Source organism: Camelus ferus, chromosome 24, assembly GCF_009834535.1.
Source record: "Camelus ferus isolate YT-003-E chromosome 24, BCGSAC_Cfer_1.0, whole genome shotgun sequence".
NCBI lineage: Eukaryota > Metazoa > Chordata > Mammalia > Artiodactyla > Camelidae > Camelus > Camelus ferus.
Window position 1 is genome coordinate 15,081,965 of NC_045719.1, and position 21,065 is coordinate 15,103,029.

The 21,065-nt window shown below is 41.9% G+C and overlaps 1 protein-coding gene and 1 non-coding gene across 2 annotated transcripts in view; both read right to left on the reverse strand.

Annotated features, from left to right (window-relative positions):
- Positions 1 to 21,065, reverse strand: part of GAREM1 (GRB2 associated regulator of MAPK1 subtype 1) — a 168,100-nt gene that overhangs the window by 81,794 nt on the left and 65,241 nt on the right.
- TRNAV-CAC lies at positions 17,687 to 17,758 on the reverse strand. The gene has a single exon. It is a non-coding gene; the product is annotated as a tRNA-Val (tRNA).

A 21,065-nucleotide genomic window follows, 5' to 3' on the forward strand; every position in this document is an offset into this window, starting at 1 on the left:
TGGCTCCAGTAGTTTCAAATGCATAATTTTATTTCACAGCAACACACTGCTCTCTCACCCTGCCTGTAACAACCATCTCCTCTCCACAGCCCGTGACCCAGCAGCAGCACCACCTTGGTCTCCTCACTCTACCCTAGTTTAGTTTGGAGCCTCTTCTAGATGGTAAAGTGCCTTGTGTTTCCCTCTTGAGAAGTACTTGCTAACTTACACGGTGACACACAGGCAGGCTTGTAATTCCCTGCACTTCAACGACCAGTACAGTGCTTGGCAAAGAATATTTGCTGCACAAATGAATCTGTAAAGTTATGGCAAGGGCCGCCCCAGGAGAAGGCAAGAAAGAGAAGAGTCTTTAAATCGTGTACGACACCAATATATATTTATAGGAAGGGATCTGTGTATAATAAACATTCTTGTTCACTCAGATTCACCAATTCAAAAACTTAAAGGGATGGAGGCTAGGAAGCTGGGACAATGCAGTTTTTAATTTCTTTTCTTTCTTTTCTTTTTTTTGGGGGGGAGGGGGTGGAAGTAATTAGGTTTATTATTATTATTTGTTTGTTTGTTTGTTTGTTTATTTTCTAGAGGCGGTACTGGGGATTGACCCAGGACCTCATGCATGCTAAGCATGAGCTATACCCTCCTTGAGCTATACCCTCCTCCCCTCAATGCAGTTTTTAAATCATCTTCCTCATCCATTTTTACAAGAAAGTCTAACCATTACTTCATAATACGAGATCAACTTTGATTAAAGCCATTAATGAAAGCTAAGTACCGGAGTCAACCGTCAGTTATGCAACAAAGAAGAGTGATTTAAATTATATTTTGCTTCCGGCTAGCTGGGAGGTCTACATACCAAAAGTGGGTTGGCAGCTCTTAGTGGTTGAGACAGTCCTACAAATATTCTGGAAAAACCAGTGGGTGGAATTTAGGTTCTCAGTGATAATACAGCTTTTATTGTCAACAGGTGACATGTAGGATTGAGAAACCAAGTTATCATCATACTAGGGTCAAGAGCATCATGCTGAACAACACCCTGCATATTTTTTAAAAAAACTCTCTGAATGCTAACAGGACTTTTTATTTAAAAAGTTTTTTGTTTTTAACTCAGAGGAGTTATCAATGCTAGGCTAAGGATGGGCAAGGAGGGGATCTATGTGAACAACCTGATAATCTCCCCTACGTCTCTAGCAGCATTACTGTTCTTAATTTATAAACTCGCCATTCGGAGTTTCAAATCTGATCCATGTCAAGCAAAACCAACAGCACTAACAACAACAACAAAAGCCCACACCCAATAAAAGCAGTAAACACTTCACTTTCTTTTCAAATATATCTATGGAAACCCCTTTCTCCTCTGTAAAGCCCAAGAAAACAGCCTCAACTAAAATAAAACTGACCCACTACTGTTTTCGAACAGTGTTAAAAAATTTTTAACGCATAGCAATAATGCATAGCAACTGATTTCTGCGTGGTGGACGAACACTGCTTAGTAGATACGTTTATGCATCTAATGCCAGCTGATGTGCATATCAGGCTTTTCCTTACTCTAAATTCAGAGCCAACAAACTGGTCATTTTAGGCTAAGTTTACATTTTGATCCTATGACTCAGACTAAGCCTTTTTTCTTCTCCTAAGATATTTAACTTTATAACATCTAGGGATAACCCCAATGCTAGTGATTTACAGAAAGTATACTCCTCCTTGGAGACACTTCTTACACTTCACCTAGATTCCAGATTACCTCAATAAGTTCCTCATTGCCAAAGTCCAATTTTTATTTTATTTTGCTTTGTTTCATTTTATTCATCAAGCATTTCCAAGCTGGGCACCCTCCTAGGTTTTAGGGATGTTAAGGATGAGGAACAGGGTCTAGCCCCAATCCTCAGCAAGCCAGGGAGACACACATGAAAGGTAATGATAGTACAAGGTGAAGGGCTGTGTGCTCGCTTACAGAAGGGCCAGCTACCAGCTGCCCAGGGAGTCAGGCAAGGCTCTGTGTGGGAGGTGACATTTGTCTGGGGCTTGAGGGATAGAGGGGAGAAGGGCATTAAGGAAAAGCCCCAAAGACTATGACACATGTGATGTATTCACTCCTAAAAATAATCTCCTACTCCTGACGAATCCATCTATTTTTTTTAAAGTTTTTTTTTTCTCTAGCAGTTTTAGGTACATAGCAAAACTCAGAAGTACAGAGATTTCCGAAATGCCTCCTGCCCCCATGCAAACACAGCCTCCCCCGTAATCAACATCCTCACCAGAGTGGGACATTTAATACAACTGATGGACCCACACTGACACATCATAATCACCCAGAGCCCACAGCTTGTCTTTTTTTTTTTTTTTCAAATTGAAGGACAGTCAGTTGCAATGTGTCAATTTCTGGTGCACAGCGCAATGTCCCAGTCATGCATATACATACATATATTCGTTTTCATAGTCCCACAGCTCACCTTCCGGTTGACTCTTGGTGGTGTACATTGTATAGGTTTGGACCAATGTGTAACGATGTGTATCCACCATTAATTACAGTATCGTAGAGTAGTTTCACTGCCTGGATCACCAGTGCTTGGCCCTCCGCAGGGGGAAAATTGCCTAATGAATGTCTCTTGCCAGTGAGGACCAATGATCAAAACTGAGCTATCTATTATTTCAAAACTTGACAGAACTTTTGTGAATCCGTGGCTCTTCCCATCCATTAGCATGTGTCACCAGTTGGTGACAGTCAAGCAATTTTCATGGACTCTCAGGCAAAAAATGCCATGGAGTAGGATTGAAAGAGAGGTCTCGATATTTCTTCAGCTGGTAGAAACATCGTTCTCCTTTTCTACTCCGAGTCACTGTTTCCGCTGCCTTACTGATAACCTCTAGATCGTGGAAATTCTATCTTTTACACATTAAGGTCGTAAAGTTTTCCCACACCCTGGTGCTAAGTACTAAGCGGGTTAAGTATTAATTTTAATGCGTGGACGGGGACCTGCATGACCCAGCCCTGGCTACTTTTCCAGCTCACTCCTGGCCACACTGACCCATTCATTCTCATGTTCCTCCTTTCCTCCTCCCTCTCCCCTCCCCTTCCACTCTATGCATGCACAGACAATAAAAATGCGGCTTTTCAAAGATGGGCTCCGCGTTTTGATCAGGAGTCTGAGAAACCTGGTTCCCTATCAATTATAAATAACAGTGAAATGAAACAAACAACAGGCATCACTTTCATTTAAACGTCGCTAACCAAGGAAAATCTGCTTTGGGAAGTCAACGTGAAACGTAATAATCATCCTGTTAGAAAGGGGACAACTGGTCTGCGTTTGAGCTGAATGGTACACCCACACCACTGCTCCCCGTGAGGGCAGATCAGACCAGTTTTGGCATCCGAAGGTTCCTTTTATCTTACTGCCTTTCCCACGCAGAAGCTCTAAGGATGACTGTATTCTGGCACAGCTACGTGTTACCAGACATCCTGAGAACGAGTGAGTGAAAGACAAAACCAATTCCTAACGTAGATTCACATTTCAGGGCCCATATGCTTCTTTTTAAAAGATGCAGAATGATGCTCACATCGTGAATTTGGACGGTGATCCAAATGACTGGAAGTCTGCATATGTTAAATAAATTTCTTGGCATGTTTTAGAGAAGAGATAGTTCGTAAATTAGCCTTGTGGAGCGGTTTTTAAAGCTTAATAACCTGTAATGCTTTCTTTCTACTTTAGCTCTAAGAAACACTTTGTTGATAATGTTTTTTGTTGCAAGTTAAATACACAAACACACACACCTGCCTCAAGCTCCCATGGAGTCTTTAAAAATGAGAGAATGATAATTCTACGGTTGCTAATAAACAATACTTTAAGTTGAAACTATCAAAGACTTTTTAGGGGGAGGTAGGGGTTGAGTCAGGTACTATTTAAAGCAAAGACTTTGTATTTAATTCTTTTCTGATTAATTAAACCACATCATGGGGCACCTTGTAAATAAAAAAAAATAAATTAAATATAACATCGGTGAATTCTTCTAACATTACTCTGACACAGTCATCATTTTGATGTCTCTCCCTCTGGACATGGGTGTGTGTGTTTTTCATTTCCTTCGACTGTGAAATCTGGGGGATGAATTAAGATAACTCTTCCTTTTGAGCTGTGAGTTGCTATAAGCATCACCAGAAAGAAGTTAAGACAAGATTTGATATGTATGCCTTTATATCTATATTCTAGATGAAGAAAACTATAAAACTTTCAACTGCCCCATAGTGTACACACTACCTTGTGACAATTAAATGTGACTTTTATATCGACCTGCTCATAAAAGTGTAAGCTTAATTTTTACCATTGGCATGACTCCCACCATTTGCAATCACGTTTTGCAAAATTATTTAAGCCAATGTCCCTCAATTTATAAGCCACACTCTTTTAAAGATTCCTAAATTTCTATCGGCCTTGTATTTAAAATTTCAAAATAAATTACATCTTGTACAATGCATATAACAAGGGAAGTTTAAATATTTTTGAATATTTTATTTATGTATTTATTGGGGATTGTGTATTTATTCTTTTTTTATTGATGTATAGTCGACTTACAATGTTGTGTTAATTTCTGGCGTACAGCATCATAGTGATGCATTGATACATATATATATTCCTTTTCACATTCTTTTTCATTATAGGCCATTACAAGGTAATGAATATAGTTCCCCATGCTATGCAGTAGGACCTTGTTGTTATTTTATACACAGTAGTTCGTATGGGAAGTTTAAATACTGAGTGTGCCACTTTAAAACGGGCAAGCTCAACTCTCTTCAGCTTTAGCACTTAGGCTGGCTATCAGTAATAGAAGCCAAGGTAATACTAACACTAAGAATATGTTCAAACTATCTGCTGTTGACAATCTTTATATATCCTCATTACCATCAGCAATTCAAACTGCTTAAGCACATCGTTAATCCAAATATTTATTATCTTACTACATGTCAGATTCTCTGATAGGCACTACAGATACAAAGGAAGATGTGTACTTGCCCTCAGAGAACTCAGGATCTGCTGGGGGGAGAAAGACAGTGATAAATGTGGACATGGGATGTCAGAGGCAGAGAAGCCCAGGGAAGCATCTGAGGAGGCTTCCTAGGCAATGGCTGAGCATTCCAGGTGGAGAGGAGAGAGTGACCAAAGGAAAGACATGGCAGATGTGGGGACCCACACAAACGCAGAAATGGACAGGCAGGACCTAAATCAGACAGTGCCTTCATGTGTCATACTGACTTTCTCTTGTTGGCCTGTGGATCCATGAGGACTTAAAGCGAAGGTATAAGGTGTGTAAGTTAAAAATACTGTGCTTCTTAAATACCAAGGACTTTCCTGGCTACCATGTGGGTAGCAAATTTTAGGGGAATGAAACTGCAGGCAGTTGAAAGGCCATAATAAATGAAAAATGAAGAGGGTTTCAATTAGGGCAGTAGATGGGTTTAAAAAAAAAAGGGACACATTTGATATGCAGAGGAGATAGACTCAGTGAACCTTTAATCACAGGATGTGGGGGATGAAGTCGTGGGAAGACTCCCAGATTTCTGGCTTGGGTGGTAAAGCCACCAAACAGGATACAGGAAGAAGAGCGGGTTTAAGGGCGGGTGGTTAAGTTTAGAGGGAGCTCCACGGGGCTTAGTGGGACACTGGTAAACACGTATCTCAGGGAGGGATAAGAGTGAGCCGAGGATGGTCCTCTGGGTGTCACTGAGTGCCGAGGGGAGGGTGACACAGAGAGACAGAACTCGGAGAGGAGACGGCAGTGAGTGGTGATGTCCTGGCAGTCTAGAGGTCCTCAGGGTCAAGGAGAAAAACAAACAATGGCCTCACATGTGGTCCAGCAAGGAAAGGAATGGGAAACACCCATGAGATACAGAAAGCAGGATACACTAAGGCCCTCAGGAAAAGCTCTGTCAGTCAAGTTATGAGGACAAAAGTCAGACCACAATGAGTTATGAAGTAAGCGAATGAGAGGTTAAGGAGCAGAGAGATTTGGTTGAGGAGCTGTGAGACGCAGAAATAGGGTTAAAGGCAGGGTGGGCTGGTTTGTTTTTTAAATCAGTTGAAATCTCACCACCTACAGATAGCCAACATTGACATTGCAGTGACTGGCTTTTTCATGCATTTCTCTGTGCCTGTTCACACACACACAAGCGCGCGTACTTCAGAGATAACAGACCACTGCCATAAAGTGAACATCACAAAAAAATGAGTCACACGCAGTTTTTGGTTCCCCATTACACATGAAACTTATGTTTATACTATACCGTAGTCTATTAAATGTACATTAGCATTACGTCTTAAAAAACAATGCACAGACCTCAATTTAAAAATGATGCTGTTGGCAAAATGATGCCAGTAGGCTTGCTCAACACAAGGTTGCCCCAAAGCCTTTAATTTGTAAAAGACACACTCTCTGTGCAGCGCATTGACACAGGGTTACCTGTACGTAAATACATGTCCCTAATGATGCACAGACACAAGGAACAGCATTTGTTGTCTATGAAATTATTCTGTACTAATGAAGCTGGTTGTATCTTAACCCCTAAAACACTCTTCAAATGATCAGAATTACAAGCGTACACATAAAAGAAGTACAGTCTTTCTTCTAAATCAACAGCCAAGATCTCTATGTGACACACACCACCCTCTGACGAAACAAATCTGGTTCTCGCTTCTGAGAAACTCAATGTGGATCAGTCAGCCTAGGAAACAGACACACCCAATCCATTGATTTTAGAAGGTAGAGAGCAATTACCCACTTGGAAGGCTTCCAGGGGTTTAGACATACCGTCGTATGAGTGGAGCCCTGGAAGCAATACCCCTGAGGTCAAGCAACCTCCTAGCAAGGGGGGGAACCGACATACACCCAAAGAGTGGCGCCCAGTGAGTCATCAGAAAGGGGCAAGTTCCACCCTGTGAAGCCTCCACACCTGCCTTCTGTCTCACCACCGTGGGGAGGAACAGCACACAAAGCTCTCCAGTGTGCTGCAATGTCAACAGAGCTGGGAATACTGGTTAAACTGGCCCCGTCAGCTGAACGGCCACTGGATTCGCCTTGGGTTCGCTCTACTAGGAAATGGGGCAAGAGGTCAGAAGCGTTAACACAGAAGAGGGAGCCCCCAAAGACTTCCAGAGGAGACAGCGGGACGTGGGTTGTTACTGCAGAAAACTGGGTGCTGTATGGGTTTTTTTTTTTTTTTCCCAGTAGAGAGATCCAGACACGGCAGCTCTCAGGCAGCTCTGTCTCTTCTCACCCTCACCCCTTCCTCTCCCTGTTCTGATGCCAATTCCTTTCCACAGAAGTTATCAGAAGACACATGCTTCATAAAGCTTTTCTGTGTGAATCATTCTCTCTAGTCTGCATCCAGTAGAAAGAGTTAAAAGCACTAATACTGTATCTCTAAATACAGTAGCTACATATCAGAATTTTTATCTTTAACTAGAGAAGGAAAGTAGTCAAATAGCTTAGCTGGAGAGGACACACAACAGCTTTACTGACTTGGGAGATACCCTGCTTCTCGTTTATAATGTCAAAACTGAACTCCTTTTGGACACGTTTTAATAAAAGGAAACATTATCCACTTTGGTGAAAACTGGGTTGCATTTGGGGATAGAGGGGCTTTCTTTCTACCACCAACCATGGAACACGCATAAAGTCAACGGAATCCTGGGGGGGATAAAGTCAACGGAATCCTGGGGGGATAAAGTCAATGGAATCCTGGGGGGATAAAGTCAACGGAATCCTGGGGGGATAAAGTCAATGGAATCCTGGGGGGATAAAGTCAACGGAATCCTGGGGGGATGCTGTCAACAAGATTGTGCGGAACTCAAGTCCAGAGCAACACATTCTTTCGGGGGACAAGAGGGGACAGCAATGGGTGCTTCATGCTGGACGCATTGCTTCCTGTTCCCCTTGACTGAGTTCTCCAGGGAACCACAGAACACACAGGCCCCCAGGCCCCTCACCCACTTCCACTCACAGAAACATGGGGATATGGTATAGAACATAAAGAGAGCTTTCTCTCTTTGGGTAACACTCTGCTTGATATCATTTTTTGGTTTGGTCAAATTATTTTTAAAAATACTATTCTATTTTCTCTTCCTTCACATTTTCCCAAGAAGACTCTGATAAGGAACAGTGACAACAATGCATTTTTTCAGGTCTTCAGGGCACTATCCTTACCAGTGAAGCCACCTACCTGAAAATAAGGCACCTGGAAGGGGGTGCCAAAATGGAAAAGCTGTCACCCAGTGTACTCCAGCTGCTCACACGTCCTTCCATGAGAATATCACTAGGTTCACACTATGCGCCGTCCTGATTGTTTTCAACCTCAGAGATACATGAACCTGGTAATTTTCCATCACACGCTTTAATGTAGACTGGATTCAGTAGTGTCCATTCATGGGAAGTTCAATTATTTTCATACATTTGTCTTCAAGGCCTTATAAAGCTACAGACAAAAATTCCTGGCAAAATGAACACATTGGTATCCACCCTAAATAAACTACGGACACCTAGTGTTTTCACTGACAATGGATGTACTTAACAGATTTCATTTTGCCAACACACTGACCTGGTGCTTTGAAGCTTAAAACCTAGCGTGAGATTTCAGCAGCTTTCATAAAGGATGATGAGACCGGGTCGAGTTTTCAGATGCGAAATGCTTCAGCTTCCACCAAGGAATGTGAACCTAGTGTTCACGCTACGTATTTCTTATCAAATGCCTCGAGCATGGTCCTTAAAGTCATGAGGAACGTTCATGTAGATGTTAGAAAGGAGACAGCCAGCTGAAGGCAGAGTGAGGTCACATGGCCAACAATGCCTCTACTGGGCAGTTGGCCAGTGTCACACGTTGTGTTCATTCATGACCTACCACTCAATTTCTTGCTCGGGACGATCAGAGTGCTTCCTTTAATTTGCAGGTTGATTTTTTTAGATACAAGTTTTATGTGTTCTTGGTTCCATGACTTAACTCTCTACCTCCCTTGCAAGTAATATTCTCCTTGATGGCATGTGCCCATATAATACTGCTTCACCTCTAGCTTAAACCAAATGGATACTGATAATCAATTACTCACCTTATGCAAGACCCTTCCTTAGATTGAAGCAAAACAATACAGCTCCAACAAAAGCTAGTAAACTCTGTATTAACTCTAAGCAGTACCTCTGGAGGAAAAAAAATATACATTTAGACATACTTTTATATATAAAAATCAAATATCAAGGTGATAAGAGAAGAGAGGAAAATAGAGGATGAAAGGCAAAAGGAAAATGCCTAAATGATTCTGAAAGTGAAAATTATTCTGTGCAGCCATTATGGGAAACAGTATGGAGATTCCTTAAAAAACTAAAAATAGACTTACTGTATGATCCAACAATCCCACTCCTGGGCATATATCTGGAGGAAACTCTAATTCAAAAAGATACATGCACCCCAATGTTCACAGCAGCACTATTTACAACAGCCAAGACATGGAAGCAACCTAAATGTTCATCGACAGATGACTGGATAAAGAAGTTGTATGTTTATATAGTGGAATACTACTCAGCCATAAAAAGAACAAAACAATGCCATTTGCCACACTAGAGAGTATCATACTAAGTGAAGTAAGCCAGAAAGAGAAAGAAAAATACCATATGAGATCACTTGTATGTGGAATCTAAAAAAGTGACACAGATCAACTTATTTACAAAACAGAAATAGACTCACAGACATAGAAAACAAACTTATGGTTATGGAGGGGGAGGGGGTAGGGAGAGATAAATTGGGAATTCGGGATTTGCAGATACTAACTACTATACATAAAACAGATTAACAACAAGGTCCTACTGTATAGCACAGGGAACTATATTCAGTACCTTACAGTAGCCTATAATGGACAAGAATAAGAGAAGGAATATATATATATATATAAAATTGAATCACTGTATCACTGTGCTGGACACCAGAACATTGTAATGTTGTAAACTGTAAATTGATTATACTTCAATTAAAAAAAAAACTATTCTGTATAATATGTGCCTTTGAGAACAACTCTTAAATGGTAAGTAAGACAGGTAGTAGTTTAATATTTGATCATGTATTCAACTGTTCACCCATTCAAGCATATACTGTGTACCTGGCACACTTCAAGGTATGTGAAGAATGCAAAGATAAATACTGCGTTAAATAATTAAATAATTGCAATTTAATTTGGAAGAGCTCGCAATAAAGTAGCAGATACCTGGGAAGACCATGGGTACTGAAGTGCCAGACATGGTTTCAATGAAGGGCTATGAAACTTACAAGAAGAAAAAGCCCTTCCAACAGCGAGGTTTAAAGTGAGGGCATTTAGAATGGCTTGAAGATCAGTATCGTTTATTCTAAGCACAAAAGACACTCGCTTGTTCCTAAAGAAGGTGCTAAGTAGATGGACCAGGAAAATCCTGATCTACTAAAAGTAATGCTGTGCAAAGGGATAGTTCTTTAAGTGCACAAAGTATCTGTGTTCAATATATTTAATATTCACAAAGGTTGCTATTTTAAAAATCTGGCAACTGAGAAAGCATAAAAGCAGTTTTTTGAGGTTACGGAGCTGGTAATGCAAATTGCAGAGGCAAGCACTAGGATCTGTGAGTTCTGACTCCAAGTCTAAAGTTCATTCCACCCCACACAGCTTCCTGAGTCTGCACACCTGGAAGTCACATTCTTAACACTGGTGGGACTGCGAATCCCAAGCTATGTGGGTTTTTCACAGGATCATCTGACTTTTGCAGGACTTTGCATATGACGCATTCAGACCCATGAAACTGAGTCAAGGAATCACCTTCGAAACCCAAACCACATTCAAAAGCTGCCAACTGGAGTGACTTCTTCCCCGAATTAGGTCTCGTGTAGCTAGAGTGACGTCCTGCTAGGTATGCAGCCACTCTACAGGCAGTCAAACTGCAAACATGTGATTAAAGGCAATGGTTGGAAGTTAGATCTAGCGATTTGGAATCGATTCCAATAGTGAGGAGATTTTTAAAAACAATGGTACATGCCTGGCTCTTCAACCCACTTTATATCTACCCTGCCCGTAAAGTGATCAAATAGATTTTGTTGAGACGTCACATGGCCATCCCAGAGCAAGAACTGCCACAATCTCAAACTCCCAAATTTATCCCTTCCCGCCCCCTTTCCCCTCTAACTATAAAATTGCTCACTATGTCTACGAGTCTGTTTCTGTTTTGTAAATGAGTTCATTAGTGTCCTCTTTTTTCTTTCTTTTCTTTTCTTTTTAAGATTCTACATAAAAGTGATATCATATAGTAGTTTTCTGGCTTACTTCACTTAGAATGATAATCTCCAAGTCCATTCATGCTGCTGCAAATCGCATTATTTTATCCTTTTTAATCACTGAGTAGTATTCCATTATATAAATATACCACAACTTCTTTATCCAGTTATCTGTCAATGGACATTTAGGTTGCTTTCATGTCTTGGCTAGTGTATATAGTGCTGCTATAAACACAGAGGTGCACGGAATCACCAAAGACCCAGAATTGCCAAAGCAATACAGAAGAAAAAGAACAAAGCTGGAGGAACCTTAATCTCTAACAAGGGGTTTGCATATACTTAGTTGAATTTGAAAAAAAATCTGGACAATGATTTTAAGAAAATCTCATCACGTTTAGACAAGTGACTAAAATTAAAAGTATGGTACAAACTAATCAGGGTATCTCAAAGTAGATTTTTGGAGGGAATATGTAAATAAGATCCTCCATGGAAAGGCAGGAGGAACATTTTAAATATTAAAACAAATCTATACATAACATTTAACATGTTTTCACACGCCAACAAAGAATCACTTGTCTTCCAACGGAATAATAGATGTGTCGACATCTCAAGGCTTAACTATCTTCATTTAGATCAAGCAAAGGTCTTTGCAAGGGAAACGAGAATGCGTTCTGGAAGCTGCTCTGTTCTCCTTTGTAAAAACTACATTTTCCACTTGGTTATTTCCATTATACTGGGGAACATGATTGATTTTTATAACCCAATCTCCTCTCTGACCATGAAATTCTGGTATTAATTATCATCTTTGGTACAGTTGGTTTACTTGGATTTTCTAGTGAGAGAATCATACAGTATCTTCCTCTTCCTTTCCCAGTGCTTGCAACCTCGTTTCCTGCTTTGTCTGACTACATCAGCCACACAGGAGCGGCAGCAGCAGCACAGGACACTTCCACGGTACCCAGCGCACGCCGCAGGCACTTCGCCTACAAGGATATGAGTTAGGTATTATTTCCCCATTTTATAAGTGATGAAACTGAGGCACAGGAAGGTTATGTGAATGATCACACAGCCCCTAAGAGGTTGAGCCAGATCAACGAACTTCCTCTCTTTACTGTCATTTTGGTGCAATACGTACTCTAGTTGGGGAGAAAAATTCAATTTGTCAGGCCACTGCTATGGACTGAATGTGTCCCCCCCAACCCCAGATTCGTATGTTGAAATCCTAAAGCCCTATGTGACGGTATTAAGAGGTGGGATCTCAGGGAGGTGCTTAGGTCATGAGGACGGACCCTCATGAATGAGATTATTGCTCTTACAAGAGAGCCCTCCCCCCAAAGAGCCCTCTAGCCGCTTCCACCACGAGTGGTCACAGCAGGAAATCGGCCACCTGCAACCCAGAAGAGGGCTTTCCCCAGAACCTGGCCATGCTGGCACGATGAACTTGGACTTCTCCATGTCCACCACTGTGAGAAATAAGTTTCTGCTATTCACAAGCCAACCAGTATATGTGGTACTTTGTTATAGTGACCGGTATGGTCTAAGACAGCCACAGAAGAGTAGAGGTGAAGGCAAGAACCCTCATCTCGTTCCTGACTCCACATCATTGTTGGCTTTTGCCATCAGGAAGGAGGCAATGAACTCGAGTCTGCTGGGAATCACAGAGCTGACCCAGCGTGGCTCCTCCCACCTCAATGTCTTGGAGCCCGTGTCATTCAAGGTCTAGAGTTACCGCAGAGCCACTATGATGGCAGTGCCGGGCTGGTCAAACACGGAGATGGCGGCCTGGGGGTGACTGGACACCAGCAGCACTAGTGGGCACCGTCTTTCTACACAGCAACGTGCTGGACGGTTGTCACATAGAAACACACTAGATCCACATCATCAAAGAGAATACGATTTCCGAATGGTTCCTGCAACAGGTAAAACGCGCCAGCTGTTTTCCTTCTACAACCTCACAAAAAAGACTCAACTCGCCATGTAACATGGTGCGTAGGTGTGTGTGTTCAGGGGGAGAGCGGGACTCAGGTGCAGTGAAGTTACACAGGCCAGGAATTCTCTAGTTCAGTTTAAATGTCTTTATTCTTTAAGTTTCCCTAGTTGTCTGACCTGTTAATCCAGACAGGGGGTTACTGCTCAAAGGGCTGCCCTTTCCCCAGCCCGTTTACACCTGGGGAGCACAGAGAAGGCCTACGTGTGCGGTGCTCCCACGGGCTGGGAGGAGGAATAAGAAGCTCTTGAATCTGTGAGCCCTTCCTGCTAGATGAGCAGACGGAGGAGAGCCAGGGGGACAGAACACTACGTGTGTATTTGGCTGACGAGCATGAAGGGTAAAGGAAAGATGTGAAGACAGAAAGAACAATTACAGCCCCAATCAAAATGCTTTCTCATCCCTGAGATAATGTCCTTCTCTTCGTGATTCACCCAGCCTGCCCCGGACCGGCTGGGGAGCAGCCCCAGGAACAATGCAATGTATTATTTGCTACTTCCACCTGACTTAGGCAACTTGTTAGTCACCAAGGGCCGTCCCCACCTGCAGCCAAAGGGTTATCTCTAAAACACAAACACAGTGTCATGGGAGACAGCCCACTGCCCACAGCGTGCAAGCCAAACCCAGAAGGCCCGTCAGCACTCTGCGGTCTGGCCCCAGCCGCAGGCTGCAGGCTGAGTGGGCAGGCCTCCTGGTTGGACGGCTCTGGGTTTGAATCTCGACTTTCCTACCTATGGACTATAGGACCTTGGCTAAGATCCCAGAGTCTTGGCTTCTTCTTCTTCTTTTTTTTCTTTTTTGATTTACTGAAGTATAGTTGCTGTACAGTATTATGTAACTTACAGGTGTGTAATATAGTGACTCATAAGTTTTCAAGATTATACTCCATTTATAGTTATTATAAAACATTGGCTACATCCCCGTATTGTACACTATATCCTTGTAGCTTATTTTATTCCTATCAGTTTGTACCTCTTAACCCCCTACCCGTATACTGCTCCCCTCCCCTTCCCTCTCCCCACTGGTAACCACTAGTTTGTTCTCTGTATCTGTGAGTCTGCTTCTTTTCTGTTATATTTACTAGCTTGCTGTCTTCTTTAGATTCCACATATAAGTGATATCATACAGTATTTGTCTTTCTCTGTCTGACTTGTTTCACTCAGCATAATGCCCTCCAAGTCCATCTGTGTTGCTGCAAATGGCAAACTTTCATTTTTATGGCTGAGTAGTATTCCACTGTATATATATACCATGTCTTCTTTATCCAGCCATCTGTCGATGGACACTTAGGTTGCTTCCATATCTTAGCTATTGTAAAGAGTGCTGCTATGAACACTGGGGTGCATGTGTCTTTTTGAATTAGTGTTTTTGGATTTTTAAAATATATACCCAGGAGTGGAATTGCTGGGTCATGTGGTAGCGAGCAGTTTTCTTCATTGAATGGATGCTCAGAAGGGCCCTGTGGTCGAGAGAGTCTGCACCCACTCGGGGAGCGCCTCTGAAACGCCCTGGCCAGTGGTGAAATGGCAGCCCTGGCTGGGGAAAAAGGACCTGACAACAGCACTGAAGACTGATGGAGGCGGCAAACAGGCACCTGGGTCCTTAGAGCAGGTGAGACCCAGTGAGAGCAGGTTGGAAGGGGGAGCAGCTTTGGCAGGCGCTGTGGAGATGGCACCAACGAGGCTGGGCACACAATGACTTTGAGGGGCAGAGAGGAAAGGGCATGCGGTGGACAGAGGATTGAAATCCCCACCAGGGCGATGGGCTTCATTCTCACAAGGGAGAAAGCCGAGAGGATGAAGCGGTGTGAAGGGTTGTACAGAAAAACACAGTTGCCCCTGGGTGTTAAGCTCGTGGGATGCAAAAGGCACAGGGGGAGAGATGGGGTATTTCAGACGCCAGTGTGCCCGCTGCATTTCATTTACCTACAATGATTTTTAACGTCTAGAAGATAAAAGCGCTCTGTGACTCTGCTTTGTCTCACGCTCACTCATTGGCCTGACTGATTCTTAGGGACAAACCCCATGATATTTTCTGAACCAGTTCTAACAGGTCGGAGGCCTTGGTAATGTGTGCCTTATGAAAAGCGCACATGCAAGTGTTTGAGTCATCTGTCTTCTTGCCCTAAATGTCAGAAAAGTTCACACGGTACACATGGTTTGTTGTTTTCCTGTGTATTCAAGTACACCTGACAGCTACCCAGCTGGGTGTGTGGTTTGACAGAAGAGGCCAGCACACGACTGCGCTGGAGCATGTCACAGAGGTAGGTGACTCCAATTCTAAGAATTGGAGCGGAGCAACTTCAGGAAGATTTACCAGTGCTGCGATCAATTTGGGAACATACTAAATTTGTTTTCTGCAAAGAAGAAAAAAGCTCAAAGCAATTCCTAAAAGCTGAAAGAGAACCTTTCAAAAGGTCACACTACCTCTCGGAGGTACCCATCCAACATGGAAATCGAATTATGAAGTGAGACCAACCCATCCCCACCCATATTATAAACACCCCATTAACAGTGTGGTTACAGGCAGCTTGTTCAGACTTTCCACCTGATGTCAATCACATTATTTCATAGGTTAAATCAGACTTGAACTGGAGTTATCCCTTCCACGTACCAACTTTCCATCCAGTACTGACACACAAGTAGGAAAAAAAACCCCCAGAAAACAGCAGCCTTGGAGGTTGGGACCCCAAGTGCCATCCCTGTTTTTGTTTTATTTTTTTTTTGGATCCTAGTGTAGATTAGGTATATGACTTGCAAGGATTCTGAGAGTAAATAGGCAGAAATGTGAAAACAGCAGTTGAGAGGTTCTTAGATTTTTATTAAGGTTATTTTACGAGCACCTATAGACCAAGAAAAGCCACACAGTGTGACGCCAAGTAACCTTCTGCTGGATTTGCTCTCCTCCCTTCCGTATTGCCCATAAAGCTCTGATTTTAAGGAGAAACTAATAAAAAAGAATTTCCTTTCTTCCCAAATCACTCACTCACACACACACACACACACACACCCCTCCTTCCCCCTGTAAACACACATCACTACTACCAACTGGGTCAGCCCCTGGGGACCAGCCTCCGCTGGGAGCAACTGCATCTCCAAAGGAAGTCGCTAACCTGGGATGGTTCCCCTACGCGAAAACAGAACCGTTTCTTTCTGAGTTCACCTTTCACGGGGTTGTTTCCACACTTGACACTGGAACAGAGCGACCCCACGAAAGGTGAACTTTCCTCCCCACAGAAATTACTTAAGACTATAAACAGGATTCAAGGATTGAGGCAGAAGTGGTTCGGTTAAGAGTTGCTTACGAGTTAGACATGACGATTACCTTTGCTGCTGCTTGCTTCAGAAAGTCAATTTTTTTCCCTTTTTATTAAAAAATTTTCAAAACATACAGAAAATGAACACCATCTACCCTTCATCTGAACTGAACAACTTAAACAGTCTGCCCTATAATCGTCTGTGTTTGCTTGTTTTTGGAATATTTTATGAATAATACTCATATTCCCCCCAAAATTCAGTATGTCTCTAAAAAAATTTTCCCTCATAACTATAATACTAGTATCACACCCAACAACAGCTAACAAAATTAAGGTAATTCCCTAATCATCTCGTCATAAATATCATTCATATGCAAATTTCCTTGGGTTACTATTCTTAAGCATTTAGAAGTGAAACTAGCAAACTGTCCCAAAGGCTGGTGACAATTCTCTAAGTTATTCTTCCATCAAAGGTAGATGCTTACAGACACACATGACTGTATATAAACAGATAAACAACAAGGACCTCCTGTAGAGCACAGGGAAATATATTCAATTTCTTGTAATGAGTGGTAATGGAAAAGAATCTTAAAAAAATATATGTGTATGTATAACTGAATCGCTTTGCTGTACACCTGAAACTAACATTGTAAAGAGACTCAATAAAAACTTAGAATTAAAAAAAAAAAAGGTAGATGCTTACGTAAGTTCTTCACCCTTGTTTTGAGTTAAACCATCTGGGTGAACACCCAAGTGTGAAAGATACATCCACCTGACCTCTGACCACAAACTCTGCAGTACGGTATCTACACCAATCACATCACGAAGTAAAGAAGTGGAGAGGGAGCGGGTAACTGATGCCTGTCTAGGAAAACGGTGGCAGGGACAACTTCCCAGACACCAGGCTATTGTATTACTTAATTAGCTTTCCCCTCTCTTCTCTTCTGAGTCACTCCCCCTAGCCGAAGAGTCCTCCGACTCCTTTGTTCTTAAAAAAATGAATGTTAGAAGCTTTTCACTCCTGTGTCCCCTCTGTTAGTTTCTCTTTAATACATTGTGACAAAAATAGTTGATCCTTGCTTGCTGTCTCACCTTCCACTTATTTTTTTAACTTAAAAAATTTTAAGCTTTATTTTTTTTGGGGGGGTAATTAGGTTCATTTATTTGTTTTTGATGGAGGTACTGGGGATTGAACCCAGGGCCTTGTGCATGTGAAGCATGTGCTCTACCACTGAGCTATACCCTCCCCCTCTTCTACTCATTTTTAGCCCCCTTATGCAGTCTAATTTCCCTCCCATTTATTCATTCAGATGGCCTTTTTGAAGATCACCAGTTTCCTCAGTCACACTTAAAAGACCCTTTCCCCAGACCTCCAGACTGGGATAAGCAGCCCTCCCGGATGCCATGCAGGGTCCTCTCCACACCCAAGGGGCTCCCCTGGAGGCTTGCTTCTTCCTGGTAATTTACTCAGAGGTGAGAATGTCACCCGGACACAGATGACTTATGAGTTGGGGAAAGGTCAAGGTAAATAGATGTTTCCTTAGCTTTTCCCTGGAGTCTGAATACAAGTGGGGAGCTGTGTCTGAAAGGAGAGAACAGCAAAAGCTTCACTCAGCGCACCAGCTAATTCTAACGCATCCCTCCTCTTGGTGACAGAATGTCCTCCTTGTAAGAAGTGCCATCCAGCACTTTCCAGAGAACAGCAGTAAGGGAAGCAGGTTCTGGAGCTGTACATCCTGAGTTCAAATCACACTTATTAGCTGCATCCTATTACAGGATCCTGAACATCCCTAAACCTCGGTTTGCAGTCATGCAAAAATGCAGACAATAATAGAACCTGCCTCATGGGTTTGTTGTGAAAGTTACACGAAGAAATAAAAGTAACATGCCGAGTTAGCAAAGTGCCCGGAGAATAGTAAGCACTAAATAAATCTGAGTTACCGCTGTGACCTCAAGATTTAATTATGAAAAATGGTTATTAGACATTCTCAAAGAAAGTTTGGTTACTCCCCATTTTACCATCTAAGCTTTATCCCATGTAATAGAGAAAGTACACAAAATGTTCTATACAAGTTGTTACTTTTGTAAACGGATGATCCATGCTAATTAAACTCGCAACCCCGGAGAATCAAAGTAGCTTGTTTCGACATCTCCTTTTGTTCAGTAATTACAACTCAAGGTTCTGCTAGATACCACATTACTGTAATTTTGCCCGAGAGACAGACACTGTACATCCCACATTTTAAAAAGCAGGCACTGCTGGTATAAACCCAGGTGCTTGCTGAGTAAGGGACTTGCTGATTTCCTAAGCAATTCTAACCAACCCTGGGTTCCATGGTTCCTTATTTCTGTACATTTTGCAGCTAGGAGGGAAGTGCTGAGATCATTTAGCTTGTCAAAGATTCACTGGATTTGCAGGAGGATAAGAATTTAAAAATAGAAGCCAAACTGTGGCTGGCGTTTATCTCAGATGCTTATGTTCAAGTAGCAATCTGTTCATCAGTGAGGAAACCACAGGTGCCATCGAATGACTTACATTTTCACAAGCCCGGTTAGAATTCCATACTTCCCCAAATGGCGGACCAGGGGTATGCAGACACCTCACACTCTGATCCACTGGTTTCTTAAAGCTGTGTCTCCGTGAAGAATTTTCTGGTTGGTGTTCATGGGAGAGGTGACAAGGAGGAGCTAAGCTTATGACAAGACTCATCTTGTGACAGGGACAGTGTTGAGTCAGTGACCTAAGTTAGATCTCAGAGAATCTTCATGACATTTTCTATCGCAAATCTCCATTTTATAGGTTGGAAACTTGGAGCTTAGAAGGGCAAATAAAACTCCAGAGGCGATGGCATATCTAGCTTTTTGTGGAGTCTGAAGTTGGTATCCGTTTTAAAGGGTAGAATGTTAAACTGTCAATACCAAATTAGGTTTAAGGCCCTAGAAGGGTTCAGCACAAACCCTGAGACCCGCACAGTAGTGTAACCAATGTGAGTGAGCTTGACCGACTGCTCCGAGCTGCAGAGACAAAAGGAATTTGATGAACAGAACTGTTAACTGTAAAATGGAAATCATTCATCTTTACAAACTAGTGGCTATAATTAAGTTGCACTGGGTTCCTTTTTCTAATTTTTAACAATGGATTTTTTTTGGTTTAATAAGTCGGGATAAATTAAGGGGGCAGGAGGCGTGCAGAGTGAGTTAGCAGTGTCTGATAAAGTCCCAGGTAGTAATTTAGATGGCCTGAGTTTGCAGAATGCAGAAAAATTCTGAGTTCTATATTGTACGCTCCTTAGGAAATCTTTGCCCTTTTGGTAGCAACAGGAAGTTAGAGTTTAGATAAAATTTATCTGTGAGGCCTTTTGAATAAAACTGGTGTGAAAGCAGCAATCACTTTTCTAAACACTATGCCAATTCTTCTTAAGCGGTTTCTCTGCTGTTAGCAAAATAATGTGATGCTGACTGAACATATTCGTGCAATCAACTGTTTGTTAAACCAAGAAGACTTCTTTTATCTCAAATAAAAAAACGTAATCTGTCAGAATAAGTCATTTTTTTACTCAAAGCACATATCATAATTTCAGAATTCAGAATAAGGAGATTCTTATAATCATCCCATCAGAGTGTAATTCTGATAAGAACTTAAGTCTTATTTCTCTTTTCCGGAAAGTTTATGAAATTATTTTTTTTCACATGAGGAATTTCATGAAAATCTCTGATAAAGAATACGAAAAAGGCACTCTGGATTCTGATGTTTCTAAAAATGCTGAGTTATACTGCTTTCCAGAATCTATGTGAAGAGAGCTGTATACGGCTGCCCAGGCTGTGCACTGCACAACTCCAAGGGGCTCCATTTACAGAGACCACAAGGTAAGGAGTGCTGCCTGGAACAGGACAGTGCAGTGGCCCTGACTGGAACAGTACACTGACTGAGAAGAATGGTTGCTGCCTATGCCAGAAAATAAGGACATGCTTGAAAAAATGAAGGGGGCATGTCATAAAGATACGTGGGCCAGCCTGTACCCAAAGGGCAAAATATCGGACAATTTGAGAATCAAAATAAAAAAGGACAGGAATATATTATAATTCCATGAAAGAAGTAAGAATCCATAATTCCATGCTGATAGTAATAGGTAGGTAAGTAAATAAAAAATGGGAGAAAAGGAAAAGCTCTTCCTTCCAGCAGAATGATGACAAACATAAGAAGGAATGATGCTGTATAGAAAAAACTTGTTTGTTTTTAATCAACTATGTTCAATATCTTGTAATAACCTTTAATGAAAGAATACGAAAACAAAATATATGTATGTATATGCATGACTGAAACATTGTGCTGTACACCAGAAATTGACACATTGTAAACTGACTGTACTTCAATTAAAAAAAAAAGAAAAAGAAAAAAGAAGGAATGGTGGAGTGAAGTTAGAAATGCACCATTTTGCTACCTTCAAAGTAAACACTGAATCAGACAGGAATCATCAGTAGCTACTTAATAAGGAGGGGGCATTAGAGTAGGAACAGGACACCTACAGAATCTCAAAGAATCATCTTTCGTA